Consider the following 23,716-nt stretch of genomic DNA (forward strand, 5'->3'; position numbering starts at 1 on the left):
GGTCCCGACCTGAAACATCAACTTTCCTGCTTCTCTGATGCTGCCTGACCTGCTGTGTTCCTCCAGCTCCACACTGTATTGTCTCTGACTCCAGAATCTGCAGTTCTTCCCAGCCCCAACTAATACATCTTGTTGTGGTGGTTTAACAGCCTTCTTGAGTTTGGGTTCAACAATTACAGACTTTATTTTACAAGCATATGCTGGGATTCACCCTTGGTAAAAATGTACCCCATCTTTCTCCGAAACATGGTCAGCATGACAATTTATACCCCTAATTTTCACATTTCATTGCAATGTTTTTACAGTTCATTTGTCATTAACTATCTTAGCACTTATATCACATATCCTTAACAATGAACAGGGCTATACTGCAGATGCCACATTCATATTCTCACTAGCTCTGGGACACTTTATATCTCTGTAAGCTGAACAATGTCTCCTATTTATTTCCTTATTACTGCGAGACTGTTGATTCAAACTATGAAAGTCCTTCAGTTTTACAAACATATATTTTTAGCCAGGCTCCAATAGAATTGGCTAAATATTCTATCAACCCCATAGTATTGGTAGACAATTCTTAGGGATTGGATTTACGAGTCTAATAATGACAGTCAGCATGGCTTTGTGTGGGGCAGGTTATGTCTTACTAACTTGATTGAATTTTTTGAGGAGGTGACGAAGGTGATCGATGAGGGTAGAGCAGTGGATGTTGTCTACATGGATTTTAGTGAGGCTTTCGATAAGGTCCCTCATAGTAAGCTCACCCAGAAGCTTAAGATGCATGGAATCCATGGTGACTTGGCCACTTGGATTCAGAATTGGCTTGCCCATGGAAGGCAGAGGGTAATTTTTCAGTTTGGAGGTCCACGACTAGTGGTGTTCCACAGGGATCCATACTGGGACCTCTGCTGTTTGTGATATATCTAAATGTATTGGATGCAAATGTAGACGGATGGGTTAGTAAGTTTGCATATGACGTAAAGGTCGGTGGAGTTGTGGATAGTGTCAAAGGTTGTCAAAGTGGGAGATAGATCAGATGCAGATATGTCGCAGAAATGGCAGAGGGAGATTATTCTGAGTAATTGTGAGGTGCTGCACTTTGGAAGGTCAAATGTTAAGAAAAGGTATATAGTTAATAGCAGGACCCTGAACATCACTGATGTACAGAGGGATCTTGAGCTCCCTGAAATGGCCACGCAAATAGATAGGGTGATAAAGAAGGCGTATGGCATGCTTGCCTTAACTGGTCAGGGAAATAAGTACAAGAGTCAGGATGCCATGTTACAGCTTTATAAAACTTTGGTTAGGCTACACTTAGAGTACTGTGTTCAATTCTGGTTGCCACATTACAGGAAGGATGTGAAGGCTTTGGAGAGGATGCAGAAGAGGTTTACCAGGATGCTGCCTGGATTACAGGGTATGAGCTATAAGGAGAGGCTAGAAAAACCTGGGTTGTTTTCTCTGGAGCCGCAAAGCCTGAAGGGAGACTTGATGGAAATCTATAAAATTATGAGATGCATAGATAGAGTTGACGGTCAGAATCTTTTTCCCAGAGTTTAATTGTGTAATAACAGGGGGCATGCATTTAAGGTGAGAGCGGAGAGTTCAAAGGAGTTGTGAGGGACAAGTTTTTTACATGGAGAGTGGTTGGAGTCTGGACTGCACTGCCAAGGGTAGTGGTGGAGGCAGATACAATAGGGGCATTTAAGGGACTTTTAGATAAGCACATGAATATGCAAGGAATGGAGGGATATGGACCAAGGGCAGGCAAAAGGGATTAGTTTAATTTGGCATCATGTTTGACACAACATCATGGGCTGAAGGTCCTGTTCCTATGCTGTACATATCTATGTTCTATGATATCATGACCTTTTTCTCCAAGATATCATTTTGGAAAGTTTTAATGGGCATTGCAGCAATAACGATTTCCATTTGCCACTCAGACAACTCAAAAAATCGTAGTCATTGTCCTTATCATGGCACCTACTAATGAACTGATCAATTCATTCTTGTGCCTATTACTTACAAAGCATCAGCTGTGGATAGTGCATTTTAAAGGTTACTTTTCCATGTAATTGATCCTCCAATACTCCCCCTAGTTTAGCAGGATCTTGCTGATGCTTCTCAGGTAGGCCTGATTCTGTGCAACTCCTCGTTTCCAATAGCTATCTTTATTTTTACCACATGCCCAGTTCTGCAGTTGCTAGATCTAAAAAAAATCATAACTTCATCCTCTGTTTATAAAGCCTAAGTTCACATTGGACATCTGTGGCTTTCCAGTTCTTCCCGATGTTCCCTGTCTCCTGCAAATGTTATTAGCACTAGGGGATTTACAGTCGCAAACCTAAGATTTTATCATGTCGAGATTTAGTATGCAATTGCTGATCTTGTTTTGCTTCTTTAAGCTATTTTCCCTGTGCTGTTTTTGGCTGTAGCTCAAGCACTTTTGATTTGCTTTATCTGCATTGGCATAGCATCCAAGGTTGCATTGATGGCCCTTCAGCTGTTTCGCCCCAGCTCAGCACTGCCACACAAATTACAGATCTGGCTAGCTTACAAATGAAGGGCTCACTGTTTAGCCAATGCCATTTTTGTATTGATTTGTTCTGTAACCTGATGTGATGCAATTTCTGCTTCAAATTTTCTCTGAGGCTATTTCCAGTGAGTTTTGAGTTCTCAATGATGCCTTCATTTTTCTGGAAAAATCACCAGTGATCACCATGCTATGTTATTACTCGTGTTCCTCATCACAGAATTATTGCTTTTATACAGGATTAGAAAGCAGCATAGAGGAGGTTCAGTTTACTTTAAAATATCTAACAGTTTACTGAACAGACAAAGTGATAACTTACAGATACAGAGCTATTTCACCCATCCTCAGTCTATAGCATGTTACAGTTTCGGCACCTCATCCCTGCTAGTCATGTGATGTCATCCTGGTTCTTACCTCATTATCGTACTCAGCTGTTAAAGCAGGAACACAGAAGAAATGCAGAAAAGCCCAGAGCTCAAGGAATTCAGAGTTCTTGCAGTATCGTTGAGTCGGGGGAACTTACAGTAGTATTGTGTCAGCTGCAGCTTAGCTAGGAGCACTTTTGTTCTTATATTACAAATTTCTAGGTTTTAGTCCCAGACTCGAACCTGACCAGAAAGGTCAACGTTGAACTCCAGTGCAGTACTGAGGGAGTACAGCAATTTTGGAGGTGCCAACTTTCAGATGAGAAAAACCAAGTTAAACCAAGCAGTCATCTGTCAGGGCAGGTGGATGTAAATGTGCCACATTTTGAAGAGCTGCCGACTTGTAGGTTCCGTAGATGACAAATGAAGATTGCTTACTTTAAGGAATATACTCCCTAACACAGAGTGCAACTGGTACTTTATAATTTCATATTGTTCATAATATCATCATAAATGAATCGACGTCAGCACAGGAAATTGTCATTCATTAGAGATTAGCGCACTAGACCAAGTTTGAAATTATAAATAATTTGTGTTATTTCTGAGTAGTGAAGGATTTGATTGATCATAACTATTTCAGAACTGTGCAAACAGCTGCCTCATAACTACTTTGAACATGACACCCACGCTGTTTAGGAGGCTTTCAAAGATCATGGGCTGAAAATTTGGTCTGCACCATTTTTTGGTCACATGGATTCCAATTCATAATCTGTCCATGCCTGGTGACAGTAAGGTAGGAGACGACCTGGCCACATGACAAGGCTGTTTAACAGAGCATTTTTTTTCCTTTATTCATTCACAGGATGAGGACATCACTGGCTAGGTAGCATTTATTGCCCATCCCTAATTTCCCAGAGGGCAGTTCAGAGTCAACCACATTGCTGTGGGTTTGGAGTCATGTGTAGGCCAGACCAGGTAAGGATAGCAGTTTCCTTCTCTAAAGGACATTAATGAACCAGATGGGTTTTTCCGACAATCGGCAGTGGGATCACGGTCATCATTAGATTCTTAATTCCAGAAATTTATTGAATTCAAATTCCACCATCTGCCGTGGGGGATTCGAACCTGGGTCCCCAGAATATTCTAGATAAGGTAGCGTACATTCCAGCGAGCCTCTGGATCACAAACAGCAGTTCCTACCTGTTAAAATTGTGCCGTGTCTAGTAGCTGCTGACTGCCAGTGGTGCAATGATTAGGAACAAAGGAAATGCAGCAGCAGAGCAGGGAGAAGGCATCCCGTCTCATGATGCAGCCTTAAGCATTGACGGTTGACAGGAGGACAGGGCCCATTGTTCTCTGGGTGGGTCAGTGGGGTTGGGAGCAGCGGTTGGCAGAGGACATCAAGGAATTGTTCTTTGAAGGAAGTGGCAGCAAGTAATAAGTGAAATCAACGGAAGCAAATTGCCCTGGAGGACATTGCTGAGAAAGTTTCAATTGGAGTGGCACAGTGGTTAGCACTGTTGCCTCACAGCACCAGCGACCTGGGTTCAATGCCACCCTCGGGTGGATGTCTGTGTGGAGTTTGCACATTCTCCCTGTGTCTGCGTGGGTTTCCTTGGGTGCTCCGGTTTTTCCCCACAGTCCAAAATGTGCAGGCTAGGTGGATTGACCATGTTAAATTGCCCATAGTGTTCAGGGAGGTGTAGATTTGGTGGGTTATAGGCGGATGGGTGAGGGTGGGATGCTCTGAGGGTCGGTGTGGACTTGTTGGGCTGAAGGGCCTGTTTCCACACTGTAGAGACTCTATGATTCTATGACCTCGCACATGTGGTCATGAGTGCACCTTAAAAGTCATCTCCAAGCCTCTACATCATCAACCTCTCAGGCTGCTCAACGTGCCTGTACTATATTTACATGGAAACATATTTCACTGGGTTCACCACTAACTCATATCTTTCATCTCCCACAGGTACAATGCCAGAGTCAGTACAGAAGGTGCGGGATGATGCCTTGGGCCCCAGAGGAGGATCAGCACACCGAGAATGAAATAAGAAAGTCCATCATGACCATGAATACTGTTATGTCCCAGGCTTTAGGTTGAAAACCACTTTCATTGAAAGAATGGCTAGCATCATGGATCCATTTGGTAACTGAGTGCAGGTTTTCCACATCCATGCTCTGGTCACTATGGCTGTCACTTTGCACGACATCAGCCAAAGAATTGCCTTAATTGCTGAATGCCACAATTACAGAGTCAGATGGTTTCCCGCACTTGGCTAGATAGGCTCTGAGAGGGAACATGGAGTAAGGAACAATGGCAATAGGGTCTCTTCTCAAGGATCCCCCACTTCACAACGCTTGCCATCACCCCCTCAGGGCCGCACATGCTGCCAAATCCCCAGTCATTGAATCTGACTCTGCACAGATGTGGGTTGGGCAGACTTTGGCATGTCCCTCACAGTCTCCACACCAGGAGGACATTTGCAACAAGCATTGAATGTGTCAGAGCAAGGACACAAGCAGCCTGCTGAGGACACAGAAGCTTCACCACACAGAAAAGATTGTTCAAGATTTTCTTACTTGCACGGAAGGAATTATTTGGATGCTTATTTTGTTGTGATTGTTACATTGTGCCCTATATGAAGAAAAGAATAAATCTTTATGTATTACTTTCCTTTCTTAAATTTAGTTGTGGATGTATGCATCGCTGACTGGCAAGTGCTTATTGCCCGTCCTTAGTTGCCTGTGTGAAGATGGTGGTGAGCTGCCTTCTTGAACTGCTGCAGTCCACATCCTGTAGGTTGACCTACAATGCCCTTAGGGAAGGAATTCAAGAAATTTGACCCAGCAACAATAGAGGAATGTCGTCATATTTCCAAGTGACAATGATGAATAGTTTGGAGGGGAACTTGCAGCTTCTTATTTATCTCTGGCCCCTGTCCTTCTAGATGGAAGTGGTCATGGGTTTGGAAGGTGTTGTATGAGGATCTTTGGTGAATTTCTGCGTTGCATCTTGTAGATCGTACTGCTACTACTGTGGGTCATTGGTGGATATTTGTTGATGTGGTGCCAATCAAGTGGGCTGCTTTGTCCTGGATGTTGTCGAGCTTCTTGAGTGTTGTTGGATGTGCACTCATCCAGGCAAGTGGGGAGTATTCCATCACACTCCTAACTTGTGCTTTGTAGATGATGGACAGGCTTTGGGGAGTCAGGAGGCGAGTTACACTGCAGTATTCCTAGCCTCTGACCTACTCTTATAAGCCATTGCGTTTATGTGGAGAGTCCAGCTGAGTTTTTGGTCAATGGTAACCTTTAGGATGCTGATAATGGGGGATTCTGTGATGGTAACACCATTGAATATCAAGTGGTGGTTGTTAGATTGTCTCTAATGGAAGTTGTCATATATGTGGCATGAATGTTACTTGCCATTTGTCATCCCAAGCGTGGATATTGTCCAGATCTTGTTGCATTTGAAAACAGATTGCTTCAGTATCTGAGGAGTTGCTACTGTATATCATGCAATCATCAGTGAACATCCCCACTCATGACCTTATGATGAATGGAAGATCATTTTTGAAGCAGCTGAAGATGGTTGGGCTTACCGGTCTTATTTTAAATGCCAATATGCAAATTATAGATTTTCCTTTATTTTAGCTGCTTATGCTATTTCTTTACTTCATTACTTTTCTCTCAGTTATCCCTGAGTTTTCCAATATCAGCCCTTTTGAAAGGAAGAAAACACAGAGCATGTCCCTGTAACTGTATAAACAAAATATCTGTAACTAAAAAGAATTGTTGGTCCAAAGATAAATCTGTATGACTTGATAGGTATTACAGAGTCATGGTTAAATAGTGTCAAATATGGAGACCTGAGTACTTAATGATGTTTGGCATATCAGAATAACAGAAAGCCAGGAAAAGGTTCCTGGGTAACTATTTATCTAGGATTCTGGATTAACAATCTAGAGTTAATACCACTAGGCCATCATCTCCCCCATATGCAATGAGATAGGATTAATCAATTACCTCATGGTAAAAGATCTTGTCATCATAAAGGACAGTGATCATAACATCTCATAATGTCTTTTCAGTTTAGTGTGTATGTCCATCACTAGTGCTTTAAACCAAAATAAATGTAACTATGAAGATATGAAAGTAAAGCTGGCTAAGGTACACTGAGAGCTATGTTAAAAGGTAGGTCAGTAGAGTTGCAGTGGCAGACTTTTAAGGGGATAATTAATAACTACAGACATACAAATAGGAGGTGGTATAGGTCATTTGGACCATGCGCCTGCTCCACCATTCGATAAAATTACAGCTAATCTGATTATAGCCTTAATTCTATCTTGCTGCCTGATACCTCTGATAACTGTGAACAAAGGTTAATCCCAGAGAAGAAGAAATGCTCTTTAAGAAGGATGCATCATCTGTGGTTTAAAAAAAGGAAGTTAAGATTTGTGCTATATTGAAAGAAAAACAGTAGAAATCTGCAAAGATTATAGTAAGTAAGAAGATTGGGCACACTGTAAGAAATAACTAAGTGTGATGAAAAATGATAATAAAGAATCAGAATATAAAGAAAGCTAGCTAGCAACATAAGAACAGGTAGTAAAAGTTTCTGCAAATATTCAAATAAGTAAAAGAGTAACTAAAACTAAAGCTGGTTCTTCAAAGACAGAGAGAGTCTGGGATATCAATAACAAAGAAATAGAAAAAGTTTTGAACAGGTATTTTGTGTCTGTCTTCATGATGCAAGCCTGAGGAAATTTCCCAAAGATAATTGAAAATCAAGAGGTGATATCGAGACATGAACTCAAAATAATCGCCATCACCAAGGAAAAGGAGATAGGAAAACTATTGAACTAGACAATTCAGAACTGTGGCCTGTATTCTAGAGTCTTAAAGGAAGTGGTTGCATTAACAGTAGATATATTAGTTATAATCTTTTAGAATTCATGAGATTCTGGAAGGAATCTAATGGATTTGACAATCACAAGTTTTTTTTTAAATTCCTGGGATGTGGGCATTACTAGCTCAGCCAGCATTTATATCCCTAATTTCCCAGAGGGCAATTACAAGTTAACTACATTGCTGTGGTCTGGAGTCACATGTAGGCCAGATCAGGTATGAATGACAGATTACTTTTCCTGCCATAGTGAGATTTGAACCAGGTCACCAGAACATTATCTGGGTCTCTGCATTAATAGTCTAGCAATAATACCATTAGACGATTACCAACCCCCGGCTCACCTATCCAAGAAAGGAGGGAGGCATAAATCAGGAAGCTATAGGCCTGTTCGCTGAACATCTGTCGTAGCAAAGGTGCTGAGATCCATTATAAAGGACATTTTTGCATAAGGCTTCCCAAACTGGGAGTCAGTACTTCTAGTGGGGTCATGGGACTGTAAGCTCTGAAGCAGCTGAGGCTGCCATGGAGCTCTGACTGAATTGTACAGCCATGTTCCCTATCTCAGGGATAGTAAGAACTGCTAAAGAAGGGTCCCGACCCAAAACGTCAGCTTTCCTGCTCCTCTGATGCTGCCTGGCCTGCTGTGTTCTTCCAGCTCCACACTGTGTTATCTCATGTTCCCTATCTAACAGGTCCCCACTCTCACAGTGCCCATTCCCTCCCCCCTCCATCTCCTGACTCTCATGTTTTAGAGAGGGCTCATAAAATTCTTCAAGCGTCAAAATGGGGTCACTGAGGGAACAGGTTTAGGAAGCACTGTTATAGCAGGATACTTGGGAAACTGTAAAGGTGTCAGGAGAAGCCAACACAGCTTTATGAAAGGGAAGTTGTGTTTAACTGATCTATCGGAGCTTTCAACGAAGTAGCATCCATGTTGGTAGGTATAGATGTGATGTACTTGGATTTCCAAAAGGCATTTGATAAGCCATCATATAAAGATAAGGGTTTGTGGTGTAGGGGGTAACATATTAGCATGGATAACAGATTGGTTAGCTAATAGGAAGTGGAGAGTAGGGATAAATGGATATTTCTTGGATAAACAAGCTGTCACTAGTTGCCACAGGACTCAGTATTTGGTCTTAAAATAATTAGGACCTATATTAATAATCTGGATGAAGGGACTAAAATGTGACACTGTGATAGGCAAGAAATTTATCAAGAGAAGACAGGGAGTCTGCAAAGAGGTACAGACAGGTTAAATGAGTGGGAAAAATCTTGAAAAATAGAGAACAGCATAGGTAAATGCGAACTTATCCACTTTGGCAGGAAGTAGAAAAGCAGTATATTGATTAAATGGAGATTGCAGAATACAGTGGTGCAATGGTATCTTGGCATACTGGTACACAAATTATATAAAGTTATTATGCAGGTACACTAAGTAATTGTGCTGGTGTCCTAACTATCTGTTCCACTTGCCCCTTCTCGCCGCTAATAACAGTATAAAACCCATCATATTCTAGCCCCTTTCAGTTGTGAAGAAAAGTCATATCAGATTCAAAATGTTAACTCTATTTCTTATTCCACAGATGCTGCCAGATCTGTTGAGCTTCTCCAGCATTTTCTGTCTTACATCCAGAATTTTGGATTCCAGAAATTCAGTATTTTTCATTTATATGTTTAGTCAGTATTGATTTTGGTTTGTTTACTACAATAAAAGTCTTAAAACTTGAAATCTTGTGTGATTCCTTAAAGTTGATCACTGACAATTCAAAGTTTTCTTTTAAGTTATATTTCTCTACAGTGACTGTAATACTTCAGTGTAGCACTAAAAATCTTCTATATTCAGCTATTCTACTGCTTAGATTCGGCTCAACTGGACTCCAAACATCTGCTTTAGCACAATGCAGAGGCACAGCTAGCTCTAAGTCGTGTAGGGTAGCTTTAGGTTATTTAACAATGACCACTTTTAAGCCCCTTGCTGATGTGTTCAGCTGATTAGGCAGCATGAAAACTTCATCTTGTTTGCATTATAGCTGATCGGTGTGTATTACCTATACATCACAATCCATATACCCATTTCCAGAGCAATCCAAGATACCCACCATATGATTTCTACTGCACTTCTTGTAAAGTTATGTTGTTGGAAGGGGTGCCATGCTGAGAAAAATGATAAGTGTTTTGGGTACACAACTTTATTCTTAATAAGTGCACGTTAGAAATCTGACAGAATCTTGAACGCATTTCCTCAGGCACTAAAAGTATATTTTAGTTTCAGAAGAATCACTATAATCCAAGAATATTTCAAGAGCTGTTGGAGAGCCACTTAGAAAATAACTATTTTAGCACATCAAAATAAGGTCAGTGTCCCATGAAACATAATAAGCACAATACATCATTTCATTCAACTGACTCCTGCATTGCTACAGCTGTCTCCGAGGATTCCTCTTTCCTCTATGATGCCAAATATTTCAAAAATACTTTAAATAGTACCCCTTCAACAACCCAACCCTTTGTAAAACTCAAATTCTGATACTTAAATGCTATTCACGTGGGACATTTCTCTCTAACACCTCTTATCAAAATTCTAATGGTGACCTCAAACCTCATTCTCTTTATTGAAGTTTTATTAGTCCTCTGAGATTCCCTCTTTGGCTCTTCCTAAGCTCTGAATCTGTTGCCATCTAAGCACATCTTACTCTTTATATCTCCCTCTGTTAAAGTTAAGTCACACCACACAATATTTTTCTTTACTGCACATAACAAGTGTGAGACTTCTTAATTCTGTATCTTTTTCATCTCTCTGGCAATTAATTTCTAGAGTTTTAAAGCTTATCATCACCTCAAATAAGTACTGACCAATTTACTCCATTCACCCTTCTACTCTTTCCAAACTTAGCGCTTGCTGCACTACAAGTTTTGACCTATTAGTCAGGAGTACACAGTGGAAAAGAAAGCATACTTCACAACTCAGGATTGAATTGGAGTCCACCAACATAAACAGATCCAGTCATGATGATAAGCTTATTAAAACAAGTGCAGTGTACTTTGGTGACTGTGTGTATATGTTATAAGCCACCAGCAAGTTTTAAATGCATGTTGCAGACTATGGTCCGAGTGTCATTTTCTTTTAGCATGGGCCGCAGTTTGATCCCACACACCTAAATTTTGAAGTGGCTCCTGCTTTTTGGCCCAGGTATAGTTGTATTCACAAAGGTTTAACAGAGTAAGTATCAGCAGCTGTGAAAAATAGAACAGTTATTCGGGTTTGCACATTCAGTCACACAATCAAATGCTTTTAGGTCAGATAAGGGCCAGAGATCAGGTGCAATTCATATCTCCCTTTACATTGTCCAGACAATTGCATCTTTAGCACAGTGTGCTGCTGTACTGCCATGTCATTTTCACCCTCTCGGTTTCAAAGAGTCAGGGTGCCAAATTCATGACAACTTTCTGCACTTCTGTGTTGTGCAGTCACCCAGTGTAACAAAGCAGTTGACTTTTGACCTTCTCTGTGGAGCTTGTATTTAAATCTGGACTCCGGAGTTGAAAGAACATTGCTTCCGAATGATGTTCCAACACATTGTGTCGCCCAGCTCTTTGAATGTGTTCACTGCTGTTGCAACATGAAAAGAAACTAGTGTATGGATTTCATTTCTTTTCTCTTGGAAACAGTAGTGAACTACTGACCCATGTAGACCTTCAGAAGAAACACTGTCACTTTTAAAGGATACTGGGCAACTTCTTCTTAGTGATCTCGTAATGCACCAGAAGGCTGACAAAGCCACTTTTACGGTCACAATCAGTGTCCAGTAAGAGTGGCCAGCTGTAGATTGCATCTCAAGGTGATAGCCACCTCTGACCTTTACGCAGTCCTGGTGTTCACTGCCCATCCATCATTTGGTCACTTGACAGCAACCTCTTTAACCATTTTACAGTCAGCGAACATTATGTATTGATTTCATTGATTGTTGTGTACATCTGCTAGGGACTCTAGGAGCCTATCTCTGTTCCCCAGCATCCTTGACATGGATTTTCTTTTTTTTCTTGTTATCAGAGCTCTAGTTTGTCAAGAAATGGGAGCAAAGCCCAGGGAAGACCTGGAAACGACCCAGCAGATGGTAGAGCAGGCAGCTGAAAACTACTCTGTTTCTCTCTGTCATTCTGAGGATATTTTTTTGAAAGTAGAAGATGGCCTTCTATGATTACTTATTGGGAAAACAATTTTCTTCAATGCTTCCAAGCTGCTTCTTGTCAAATCATTTTCTGAGGAGCAAATTTCAAAATCAACCGTGAAAAATGCAATAGTTTACCTCTTGCCCAGTGAAAAAGCCGTCTCTAATAATGCGCTGAGCACCCTTCACTACGTCACCCAAACGGTTGTTCTTCATATGCAACAGTGGACAGTGAGTAATGACAGACTATTTGGCTGTGGTGACATCATGGCTGAGGACAATTTTGTGTTCTAAATTTTATTCACATCTAGAGATAGCTAGAAAATGATCACTTATGGAAATCTATCTGAAATGATTGTAAAATCATTAGTTCCACCCTGCTCAAATTAACTCTTTTAACATAGATATGAAACTAAACCAAGCATCTTCCTGGCTTTCATCTTAATTTTATAAAGCTTTTCAATCATGTCATTCTAGATTGGAACTATTAACTCTTTCCACACTAATTGCTGTTTCTGTTTGGTTTAACATTTCTCCTTATGAGCTTTCTCATATTTAACGCCTTTCACTGGTGCTTCACATGCAACCCTAACTAAGAAGGCTGCAAAACGACCAGTTCTTAAATTGCTCCAACATCATTATTAAAGATTCTGGTAATATTTAGGCTGCATGTTTGCCATCTTTTATTTGTACTTGCAGTCCTCATGGAGAAACAACTCTAAATTAAGAATATGTCTGGCATTAGTCCTGTGAATCCCAACACTGGGGGAAATCAGCAGGAAACATAAAGAGGCTGATTTAGCTGGGGGAAGTTGGCATTAACAGGATGGCAAGCAGCTAAAAGGTGGGTCGGTAGCCTCAAAGGCCAGCCCACAGAGCAGTTGAAACGCCTGCCTAAAACAGATCCCTTTACCACCTGAATGTAGGCCTCAATGGTATTAGTTAGAATTCCGATTGCATTTGGAAGATACATATGAGAAGAACTTGAAATCTCCCCTCCCCCTACCGCATCCCAAAACCAGCCCAGCTCGTCCCTGCCTCCCTAACCTGTTCTTCCTCCCACCTATCCCCTCCTCCCACCTCAAGCCGCACCTCCATCTCCTACCGACCAACCTCATCCCGCCCCCTTGACCTGTCCGTCCTCCCTGGACTGACCTATCCCCTTCCTAACTCCCTACCTACACTCACCTTTCCTGGCTCCAGCCCCGCCTCTTCGACCTGTTTGTCTCCTCTCCACCTATCCTCTCCTCTATCCCTCTTCTATCCGCCTCCCACTCTCTCCCTATTTATTTCAAAACCCCCTTCCCCTCCCCCTTTTCTGATGAAGGGTCTAGGCCCGAAACGTCAGCCTCTCTGTTCCTATGATGCTGCTTGGCCTGCTGTGTTCATCCAGCCCTGCACCTTGTTGTCTTGAAATGTGAATACTCTTGATTTGATTTGATTTGATTTGATTTGATTTGATTTGATTTATTATTGTCCTTTGTATTAAGTACAGTGAAAAGTTTTGTTTTGCATGCAGTGCAGCAGATCATAACATACAAAGACACAAAGATCATAGGGTGATTGAACAGAGTGGGGAATACAAAGTTACAGTTGCAAAGAAGGTGCACACAAAGCAAGATCAACATTAGATTTGACAATTGACAAGTCCATTCAGCAGTCTAATAACAGTGGGGAAGAAGCTGTTCTTGAACCTATTGATACTTGTGTTTCAGCTTTTGTACCTTCTACCTGACAGAAGAAATTGGAAGAGATTATAACTGGGGTGGAAGGGGTATTTGATGATGTTGTCTGCATTTTCGCGGCAATGAGAAGTGTGGATGGAGTCAATGGATGGAAGATTGGCTTGCGTGATGGACTGAGCTGTGTTCACAACTCTCTGTAGTTACTTACAGTGCTGGACAGAGCAGCTGCTGGACCAAACTGTGATGCATCCAGATAGAATGCTTTCTATGGGGAGGGTCTTTATGGACATACCAAATTTCCTTAGCCTCCTGAGGAAGAAAAGGCTTTGTTGTGCCTTCATGATCATTGCATCAATGTCATATCTTGTCCATATGTATCAAAAAATGGCCAGGACAGGAAGACAAGTTTCATCTGATTTATCAGAAATATAGGAGGCTGTCATCTACCCAGCCTCGCCTCACATCAGCACATGTCCCATGCACAGCCCTCTTCCACCTCTCTCTGAGTGTCTACCTGTGGCGATCTGCTGACTGCCTCGTCAGCTGACCTTCCTGTTAGCTGCAGGAGAGCAAAGTGCACAAGACCCTTGTGTGGTGGCATCTGCCAATTCACACAAAGCTAGGCCACAGAATTGTGACTGCCTCTTGGTTGCAGTTACTTCACAACATTTGGTTGAGTTGGGAAAACAAGGGAAAACCCATAGGGTGCAATTTTCACTTGGATTAGCATTGTCAGGTTTACAAGGGCGTAAAACTGTGTTAGTATCCTTACCACTTCCAATAACCCCAGTGCATTCCAGCAGTTGGTTAATCGAAAAGCAAATGTGGACCTAAAATATTTGTCTGTGGGTTAATAAGCAATCGCGCACAAAAATGTCGGTAAAATACCTTCTCTCCACGGTTTTGTGCAACTCTCTCATCAATCTCGTGTAGTCTTTGCAGACTTTGTTTAATAAGCCTCATGTTTCACTGACCTTCTCTCATTAATTTTATGCAGTCACTCTTGTTAATCTTATACAACTTTAACACAAGTTTCACACAGCCTTTCTTCATCACTTTATGCGTTCTCCTCACTCTTGCTCTCCTCAAGTAAAATGCTCTTTCTCCCCATACGCTTATATGCACCTTTTTCAAATTTAAGCAGCCATCCCTCTGCAACATTTCTTGAAGCCTGTCTCATCATAAGGTGAGAGGACAGACAAACAAACTTCATACTTGTTAACTAAAAATAGAAATTATCGAAAAACTTTCTCCTTCATGATTTCGGAGCAGTTGGAATGACTCCCAGCGAAGTACTTGATGGTGAGTCAACTTACTCTGATATTGAGGAGCTGGATTGGTTGATTTTGAGAAGGGAGAGTGAAACTAAACAAACATTAATTGCAGAGGTTGAGTTCTCAACCACACAACATATTGAAACATCATGGACATCACTGAATATCTGAATGATTCTGTCAAGTTTGCAGTTGTAGCAGAGTTCTTTAAAAAGAGGACAACAGCAAAGAAATTCAACAGCTCCCAGCTCAATATGGTCTTTCGTTCCTGTGAATGCTATAAATCTGAAGTAGACACGGAAAATTCTGGAAATTCTTAGCAAGTATCTGTGCAGAGAGAAGAGCAGAGTTAAAATTTCACAGTTGGGAAAAGCTAGGGATGCACATTCATACGTTTTGAGTAAAGCAAGGGTGGGACAGAAGAAAGGTTTGTAATAGGTTCAAAGTCAGGAGGGATGGAATAACAGGAAAGGTACTCCTCCAGGGCCAAAGGGAATGGAGATGAGGCAAGCATAGAAATAAATTATGTGCCTAGAGCAGGTAAGCTGTTGATTGAAATAAAATGACATTAGCAAAGCAAAAAAAAATCAAAATGGAGACAAGAATTTACTGATTGAAATGACTGAATTCAAAGTTGTGTCCAAAAGGCTGAAATGTGCCTCCTTGAAAGGTAAGGTGCTGTTACTGAAACTTACACAAAAACTCCCATATCATGTTAAGATCTTACCAGCATTTTCTGTTTCCTGTCAATATTTATTATTATTAACAGCACATCTCCTTTCAGACCTAGTTTTTAACTTAGTTTGTCCTTAGTGGAGCCTATGATACATAAACTCTAGTGTGTGTTTTCAGCAATTAAGTAGCCTGCTTGGTGAACCATTAAAGTTAGCTAATCAAAACCTGCTCCAAAATCTTTAAAAGGAGCCTGAGTAGCTGCAGGCTGCTGCTGCAGACCTTCCCTTAATCTCCTCTGCCCCCAGTACTCCCTGTCCACTTTGATCACCTCCCTTCCTTCTTCCTGGACTAACTTCTTGGCCTCAATGCAGGACAGACGTTTTTTTTTCTTTATTCATTCATGGGATGAGGGTGTTGCTGGCTAGGCAGCATTTATTGCTCATCCCTAATTACCCAGAGGACAGTTCAGAATCAACCACATTGCTGTGGGTCTGGAGTCACATGTAGGCCAGACCAAGTAAGGATGGCAGTTTCCTTCCTTAAAGGATGTTAGTCCTCTGTAGGCGAGTTGTGTCAAGGTGTTCAGTCAGAACCCACAGGTGACCTGACTATGAATGAACTATAAGGAATTAGCAGCACACTACAGATGAACATACTTTGTTACTTAGTGTATTTGTAGAGAAAAAAACTAAGCTTAATTATAACATACTGTGATCAATAGCCAATTTTCAGCCCCCATTGTGAAAGACATAAATCCTGAGAAACAGTTTAAATGTGATGGTTTATAATGGCAATAAACTGAGCTAAGGTTACTGTCTGAGTAGATCTCATAAACCTTCCTGTACATTTTAATTAACAATTTTCTTAAGTGGAGATACTGTACTAGATTTAGTTACTCTTTGCACCATTTCAGGGAAGATCTATAACTGGGAGATTTTCATATGAAATCACTCATCAATGGCGTCTTTTTTTTAAAAAATGATACCCTCCTCAGCTGCTTTGAGTTATTTGCCTTCACCCATGCCCCAACCCCAGGGGTCTCTATGCAAATTAATCCCACTCCAAGCAGGTTTACTAGTATCACTTTATTCTAGACATCAACCAGTCATTGGGAGTGGTACACACAGAGTTTGCATTGCGTTCTGATATTGCTGAATTGACAGCTTTCTCTTTAGTATATTCAAGGCTGAGATACATTTTTAATCAGTCAGGGAATCGAGGGTTATGGCAAAAGGCAGCAAAGTGACGTGAGGGTTATCAGATCAGCCATGATCCCATTGATTGGTAGAGATGACTCGATAGGCTGAATGGCCTACTCTTGTTTGTATGTCATGTTTTACCTTGTTAGATAGCCCTTTCAGTCAACTCAGTTACAATGCCCTACCATTTCATGTTGTCGTGCGTTTGAGCCCTGGTGTATTCTATCACTTTGAATTGTGTTTACAGTCATTTTTCTTGCCTAATTTATTCCTTTTGTCCTTCATATATGTAGTTAAACCACACAGATAACATATTTAAACATAATGGACATTACACAATATCTGAGTGATTCTGTCAGGTTTGCACTTGCAGCAGAGTTCTATAAATAAATGACAAGGGCAAAGAAATTCAACAGCTTCCAGCTCAATATGGTCAATATAATCCCAAAGTGTGCCCTGAAGTATCATTCTGATATCTGAATGAAATTAGTTTGGGCTAGCTTTATTTGCACTGGGTCAATGAAGATATCTAACAGCTGGGTAAACTTCAGGTAGCTCCGCGGGTTTGGTGGGGGGTGGTGTCACGCTTAGGTGGATGATGGGGGTAAGGAATGTAAAAGAAGTGGGCAGACACAGAACACTGCAGAGAAATAAACTGTATTACAGTTTCTCCGAATGTTTTTGAGTTGGCTGTCAAGTTCCTTTTATGGATTGTTGGTTAGGCTATTGAAGGTGCAAAAAAAACTGAAGGGAGCGTCTACTTTGTGATGTTCTCTCACTTATTCAACAATGTTGATTGGGGTCCTACAACCAGTGTGAAATTGCTGAGTTCATCTGAAGTCACATTTAAAGACTCCATGCTGGTACAGTGCCTTCATTTGACTATTTGGAACCCAATGGGTCCAATGTGTTACATGTGCTCTGAATGACTTTTGATTCCAGAGTGGGTGGGAGGTGATTTGTAAATTCACCCATTATTTTAGAAATAAAGACTGGGCCATATCAACTCTGAATAGGTACAGATATAGCTCATGAACATGAATATCAAAGGTATATTGCACTTCTTCAGTGAGAATTAACACAACATTGCCTATTTAAAAAAGGATTTAATTGTGTTGCAAAAGATCAGAGAAGTTCATTTCACTAATTCTTGGGCTGAAGCATTCTCAACAAACTTCGGCCAGAAGTGTCGAGTGCATGATCCATCTTGGCCTCCTCCAGTAGTCCCCAGCATCACAGGTACCAGTCTTCAGCCAACTCAATTCACTCCATGTGATATCAAAAATGGTTGGAGGCACAAGATAGTACAAGGGATATGGGCCTTGACAAAATTCTGGTGATAGTACTGAAGACTTCTGTTCCAGAACCTGCTGCTCCCCCAGCCAATCTGATCCAATATAGTTACAACACTGGCATCTACACTACAATGTGAAAAATTGACCAGATATGTCCTGTACTCAAAAAGCAGGACAAATTCAATCCAGCCAATTGTCGCTCATCAGTCTTGATCATCAGTAAAGTGATGGAAGGTGTTATCAACAGTGCTATCAAGCAGCACCTGCTCAGCAATAATCTGCTCAATGACGCCCATTTTGGGTTCTGCCAGGGCCTCTCAGCTCCTGACCTCATTACTGCCTTGGTTCAAACATAGACAAAAGAGCTGAATTCCAGGGGTGAGGTGAGAATGACAGCCCTTGATATCAAGGCTGCATTCAACCGAGTGTGGCTTCAAGGAGCCCTAGCAAAACTGGAATGAATGGGTATCAGTGGGAAACTGTCCAGTGGTTCAAGTCATACCTGGCACAAAGGAAGATGGTCGTGGTCTTTGGAGGTCACTTACGTCAACCTCAGGATATCTCTGCATGAATTCCTTGGGGTAGTGTCCTAGGCCCAACTATCTTCAGCTGCTTCATCAATGACCTTCCCTCCATCATAAGGTCAGAAGTGGGCATGTTTGCTAATGATTGCATAATGTTCAGCACCATTTGTGGCTCCTCAAATACTAAAGCAGTCCATGTTCAAATGGAACAAGATCTGGACAATATTCAGGCTTGGGCTGACAAGTGCAACTAACATTTGTGCCACACAAATGCCAAGCAATGACTAGCTCCAATAAAGACAATCTAACCACTGTCCTATGACATTCAATGGTGTTACCATCACTGATATCCCCACTGTCCCCATCCTGGGGTTTACCATTGACCAGAAACCCAACTGGACTCACCAAATAACCACAGTGGTTACAAAATACTGCAGCGAGTAACTCACTTCCTGACTCCCCACAGCTTGTCAACAATCTACAAGGCACAACTCACGAGTGTGATGAAATACTCCCCATTAGCCTGGATTGGTGCAGCTCCAACAACATTCAAGAATCTTGACAACATCCAGGACAAAACATCCCACTTGATTGGCACAAAATCCACAACATCCACTCCCCCCACCACTGATGCTCAGTAGTAGCAGTGTATACTCCAAGATGCATTGCAGAGGTTGACTAAAGATCATTAGACAGCACCTTCCAAATCCATGACCACTTCCATCTGGAAGGACAACAGCATCAAATACATGGGAACACCACCACTCCAAGTAGCCTTTCAAGCCACTCACCATCCTGACTTGGAAATATATCATTGTTCCTTCACTGTCGCTGGGTCAGAATCCTGGAATTCCCTCCTTATTGGCATTGTGGGTCAACCTACAGCACAGAAACTGCAGCTGTTCAAGAAGACAGCTCACCACCACCTTCTCAACAGCGACTAGGGATGGGCAAGAAATGCTGGCCAGCCAGCAATGCGCACATCCCATGAGTGAATAAATCAAAAGGCTTAATTTATGAAGAAAGTTTGAATGGGTTAGGTCTTTGTCCATTGGAACTTATAAGAATGACCTTACGAAAGCACAAAACATCCTGAGGAGACTGATAGGCTGGATTCTGAGCTGAGGGATACAGTTTAGGAATATGATGTATTGCTTCTAAGAGAGAGGAGGTGATTTTTTTCTCTCAACAGTGTTGTTAGTCTATGAAATTTTTCTCTCCAGGAAACAGTAGAGTCTAAGTCATTGCATTTCTTAGCTTTTAGCAAGGGAATCAAGGTTAATGGAGGGTGACCAGAAACATGGACTTGACAACACAACCAGATCAGTCATGATCTTATTGAATGATGAAACAAGCTCAAAGGGTCAAAGAGGTTACTTCTAAGTTTTGGTTTCCTATGGACATCTATGACATAGTTCTTGGCATTTGACAAGTTTTGGACACCCAGGATCTATATTTGTGAGTCCCATCCATTTTTGTGTTTGTAAGAATATCCGTTCAGAACCGTTTTTATTTCCTTCTTGATTCATCCCACTACTCTGACATTGATTGATCTTCACCTATCTGTTTCAATTTTAAATTGCCAAAACATATCTTTATGTCATAATGTTGCCCTTTCCTATTTTAATGTTTTCCGTCTTGGTCTATTTTTATACCCTATTGCATGATTACTGTAAATCTAATTGAATTATACTCATTAACACTAAAATGCTCTTTGATATCCCTTCCACCTACCTCAATTCATTTCCTAAAGCTAAGTCTTGAACTATCTCTTGCTGAACTTGCTATACTGGCTAAAACAGAATACTTATTTAAAAATTCTGCACCCATTGCACATTTTTAGGCTAATGTCAATATTAGAGTAGGTGGAAATATATAAACACAGACCCTAGGAACAAGACTAGGCCTTAAGGCCCTTCAAACCTGCTCTGCCATTCAATATGATCATGGCAGATCCTCTATCAATATCATATTCCCTGCTTTCTCCTCATACCCCTTGATGCCTTTAATATCTAAAAAAGTTTTGAACTGCTTCTTTAAAATGTTCAGTGACTTGACTTCCACTGCCTTCTGCAGTAGAGAATTCTATGAGTTCCCTAACCTTTGAGTGAAGAGATTTTTCCTCATCTCAGCCCTAAATGGCCTATGAAATCCCTTTTAACTCTCCTTTTGTTTCTACACTTTTCAGCAATGTGACCACATGCTTACCTGTTTATCCTTTATGAATGTTTCTGGATCTATAGTATTCTCCAAGCAAAGTGATTGACATTTTTTTCTCATCAGTTCAACAAATACGGCCTCATTCGATGCTCCTTCTAGCATATCATCCTTACCTACAGCTGTGATGATGACCACTCCCTCCCCCCACCCTCCCCACAACAATCCAGTCTAAAGATCCTGTACCCAACAATTTAAGTTGCCTTTTCTGTTCATCTTTAGCACACTTTAGTAATAGCTGTATCAACTTTCAAGTGTCTATCTATGCTCTCAGCTAATCTGCCTTATTCACAGTTCCTGACATTGAAGTTCATATCAGCAATCACTTTACTCCTTTCTTGTCAATCTTCCAGCCTTTGTTTCCACACTCGTTAACTAATCTTCTGACTTTTATATTCAGTTTTGCTTGTCTTCTTTCTAAATCAGCATTCAGGCTCCCACCCCCTTTCAAGCTTGTTTAAACTCCCCACAAAACCACTGACAAAACGTTTTCACTAACATACTAGTCCCAGCCTTGCTACTCATTCAGGTTATTTAGATCCCAGCTCCCCAACAAAACCACTGTCAATGCTCCTGGAACCTAAACCCACCCCAACTGCATCATCTCTCCAGTGACACATTCAGATCACTATCTGCCTTTATCTTAATTAGATAGATAGATAGATTTATTTGTCAAATGTCCTAAATAAAGAAATACATAAGTACAGCGAAAAGTGCACAATGTCACCATTCATTCGCGCCCACTTGGTTATAAAAACCATAATTAAAAGACTTAACAGAGCCAAAAGGTAAGCAAGGAAAAAAAATCCTGATCTCAGAATCCCAAGTCCCATCTCCACAATGGTGCATGCACTGCTCCAATCACTAGGACACCCAAGAGGCCACCGCCACCGCCATGCAAAAGGGCCGTTCTCAGCACCAACTGCTGCTGCCTTAACTGACAGACTGTGTCACCAGAAATACAGTCAGAGAGTCATACAGCACAGAAACAGACCCTTCAGCCCAACTCGTTCATACTGAAAGATAGTAGGAACTGCAGATGCTGGAGAATCTGAGATAACAAAGTGTAGAGCTGGGTGAACACAGCAGGTCAAGCAGCATCATAGGAGCAGAAAGGCTGACGTTTCGGGCCTAGACCCTTCATCAGAAATGGGGGAGGGGAAGGTGGTTCTGAAATAAATAGGGAGGGGGGGAGGTGGATAGAAGATGGATAGAGCAGAAGATAGGTGGAGAGGAAACAGAGAGGTCAAAGAGGCGGGGATGGTGCCAGTAAAGGAATGTAGGTGGGTAGGTAGGGAGGAGATAGGTCAGTCTAGGGAGGACGGACAGGTCAAGGGGGCGGGATGAGGTTAGTAGGTAGGAAATGGGGATGCGGCTTGAGGTAGGAGGAGGGGATAGTGGGAGAAAGAACAGGTTAGGGAGGCGGGGACGAGCTGGGCTGGTTTTGGGATGTGGTAGGGGGAGGGGAGATTTTGAAGCTTGTGAAATCCACATTGATACCATTGGGCTGCAGGGTTCCCAAGCGGAATATGAGTTGCTGTTCCTGCAACCTTCGGGTGGCATCGTTGTGGCACTGCAGGAGGCCCAGGATGGACATGTCGTCTGAGGAATGGGAGGGGGAGTTGAAATGGTTCGCGACTGGGAGGTGCAGTTGTTTATTGCGAACCGAGCGTAGGTGTTCTGCAAAGCGATTCCCAAGCCTCCGCTTGGTTTCCCCGATGCAGAGGAGGCCACAACGGGTACAGCAGATGCAGTATACCACATTAGCAGATGTGCAGGTGAACATCTGCTTGATGTGGAAAGTCTTCTTGGGGCCTGGGATGGGGGTGAGGGAGGAGGTGTGGGGGCAGGTGTAGCACTTCCTGCGGTTGCAGGGAAAAGTGCCGGGTGTGGTGGGGCTGGAGGGGAGTGTGGAGTGGACGAGGGAGTCACAGAGAGGGTGGTTCCTCCGGAAAGCAGATAAGGGTGGGGAGGGAAAATGTCTTTGGTGGTGGGGTTGGATTGCAGATGGCGGAAGTGTCGGAGGATGATGCGTTGGATCCGGAGGTTGGTGGGGTGGTACGTGAGGATGAGGGGGATTCTTTTTTGGTTGTTATTGCGGGGAGGGGGTGTGAGGGATGAGTTGCAGGAAATGCGGGAGGCACGATGGAGGGCGTTCTCGACCACTGAGGGGGGAAGTTGCGGTCCTTGAAAAACGAGGACATCTGAGATGTACAGGAGTGGAATGCCTCATCTTGGGAGCAGATGCGGCGGAGGTGAAGGAATTGGGAATAGGGGATGGCATTTTTGCAGGAAGGTGGGTGGGAAGCGGTGTATTCTAGATAGCTGTGGGAGTCGGTAGGCTTGAAATGGATATCGGTTTCTAGGCGGTTGCCCGAGATGGAGACAGAGAGGTCCAGGAAAGTGAGAGAGGTGTTAGAGATGGTCCAGGTGAACTTAAGGTTGGGGTGGAAGGTGTTGGTGAAGTGGATGAACTGTTCGAGCTCCTCGTGAATGCACGAGGCGGCGCCGACACAGTCATCAACGTAACGGAGGAAGAGATGGGGTTTAGGGCCAGTGTAGGTACAGAAGAGGGATTGTTCCACGTAACCTACAAAGAGGCAGGCATAGCTTGGGCCCATGTGGGTACCCATGGCCACCCCCTTTGTCTGTAGGAAGTGGGAGGAATTGAAAGAGAAGTTGTTGAGGGTTCGGCTAAGCCGTTGAGGGTGTCAGTGGAGGGGGACTGGTCGGGCCTGCGGGACAGGAAGAAGGGGAGGGTCTTCAGGCCACCTGTATGGGGAATGCAGGTGTATAGGGACTGGACGTCCATGGTAAAGATGAGGTGTTGGGGACCGGGGAATTGGAAGTTCTGGAGGAGGTGGAGGG

Source organism: Rhincodon typus, chromosome 1 (assembly GCF_021869965.1).
Source record: "Rhincodon typus isolate 14 chromosome 1, sRhiTyp1.1, whole genome shotgun sequence".
NCBI classification, from domain to species: domain Eukaryota; kingdom Metazoa; phylum Chordata; class Chondrichthyes; order Orectolobiformes; family Rhincodontidae; genus Rhincodon; species Rhincodon typus.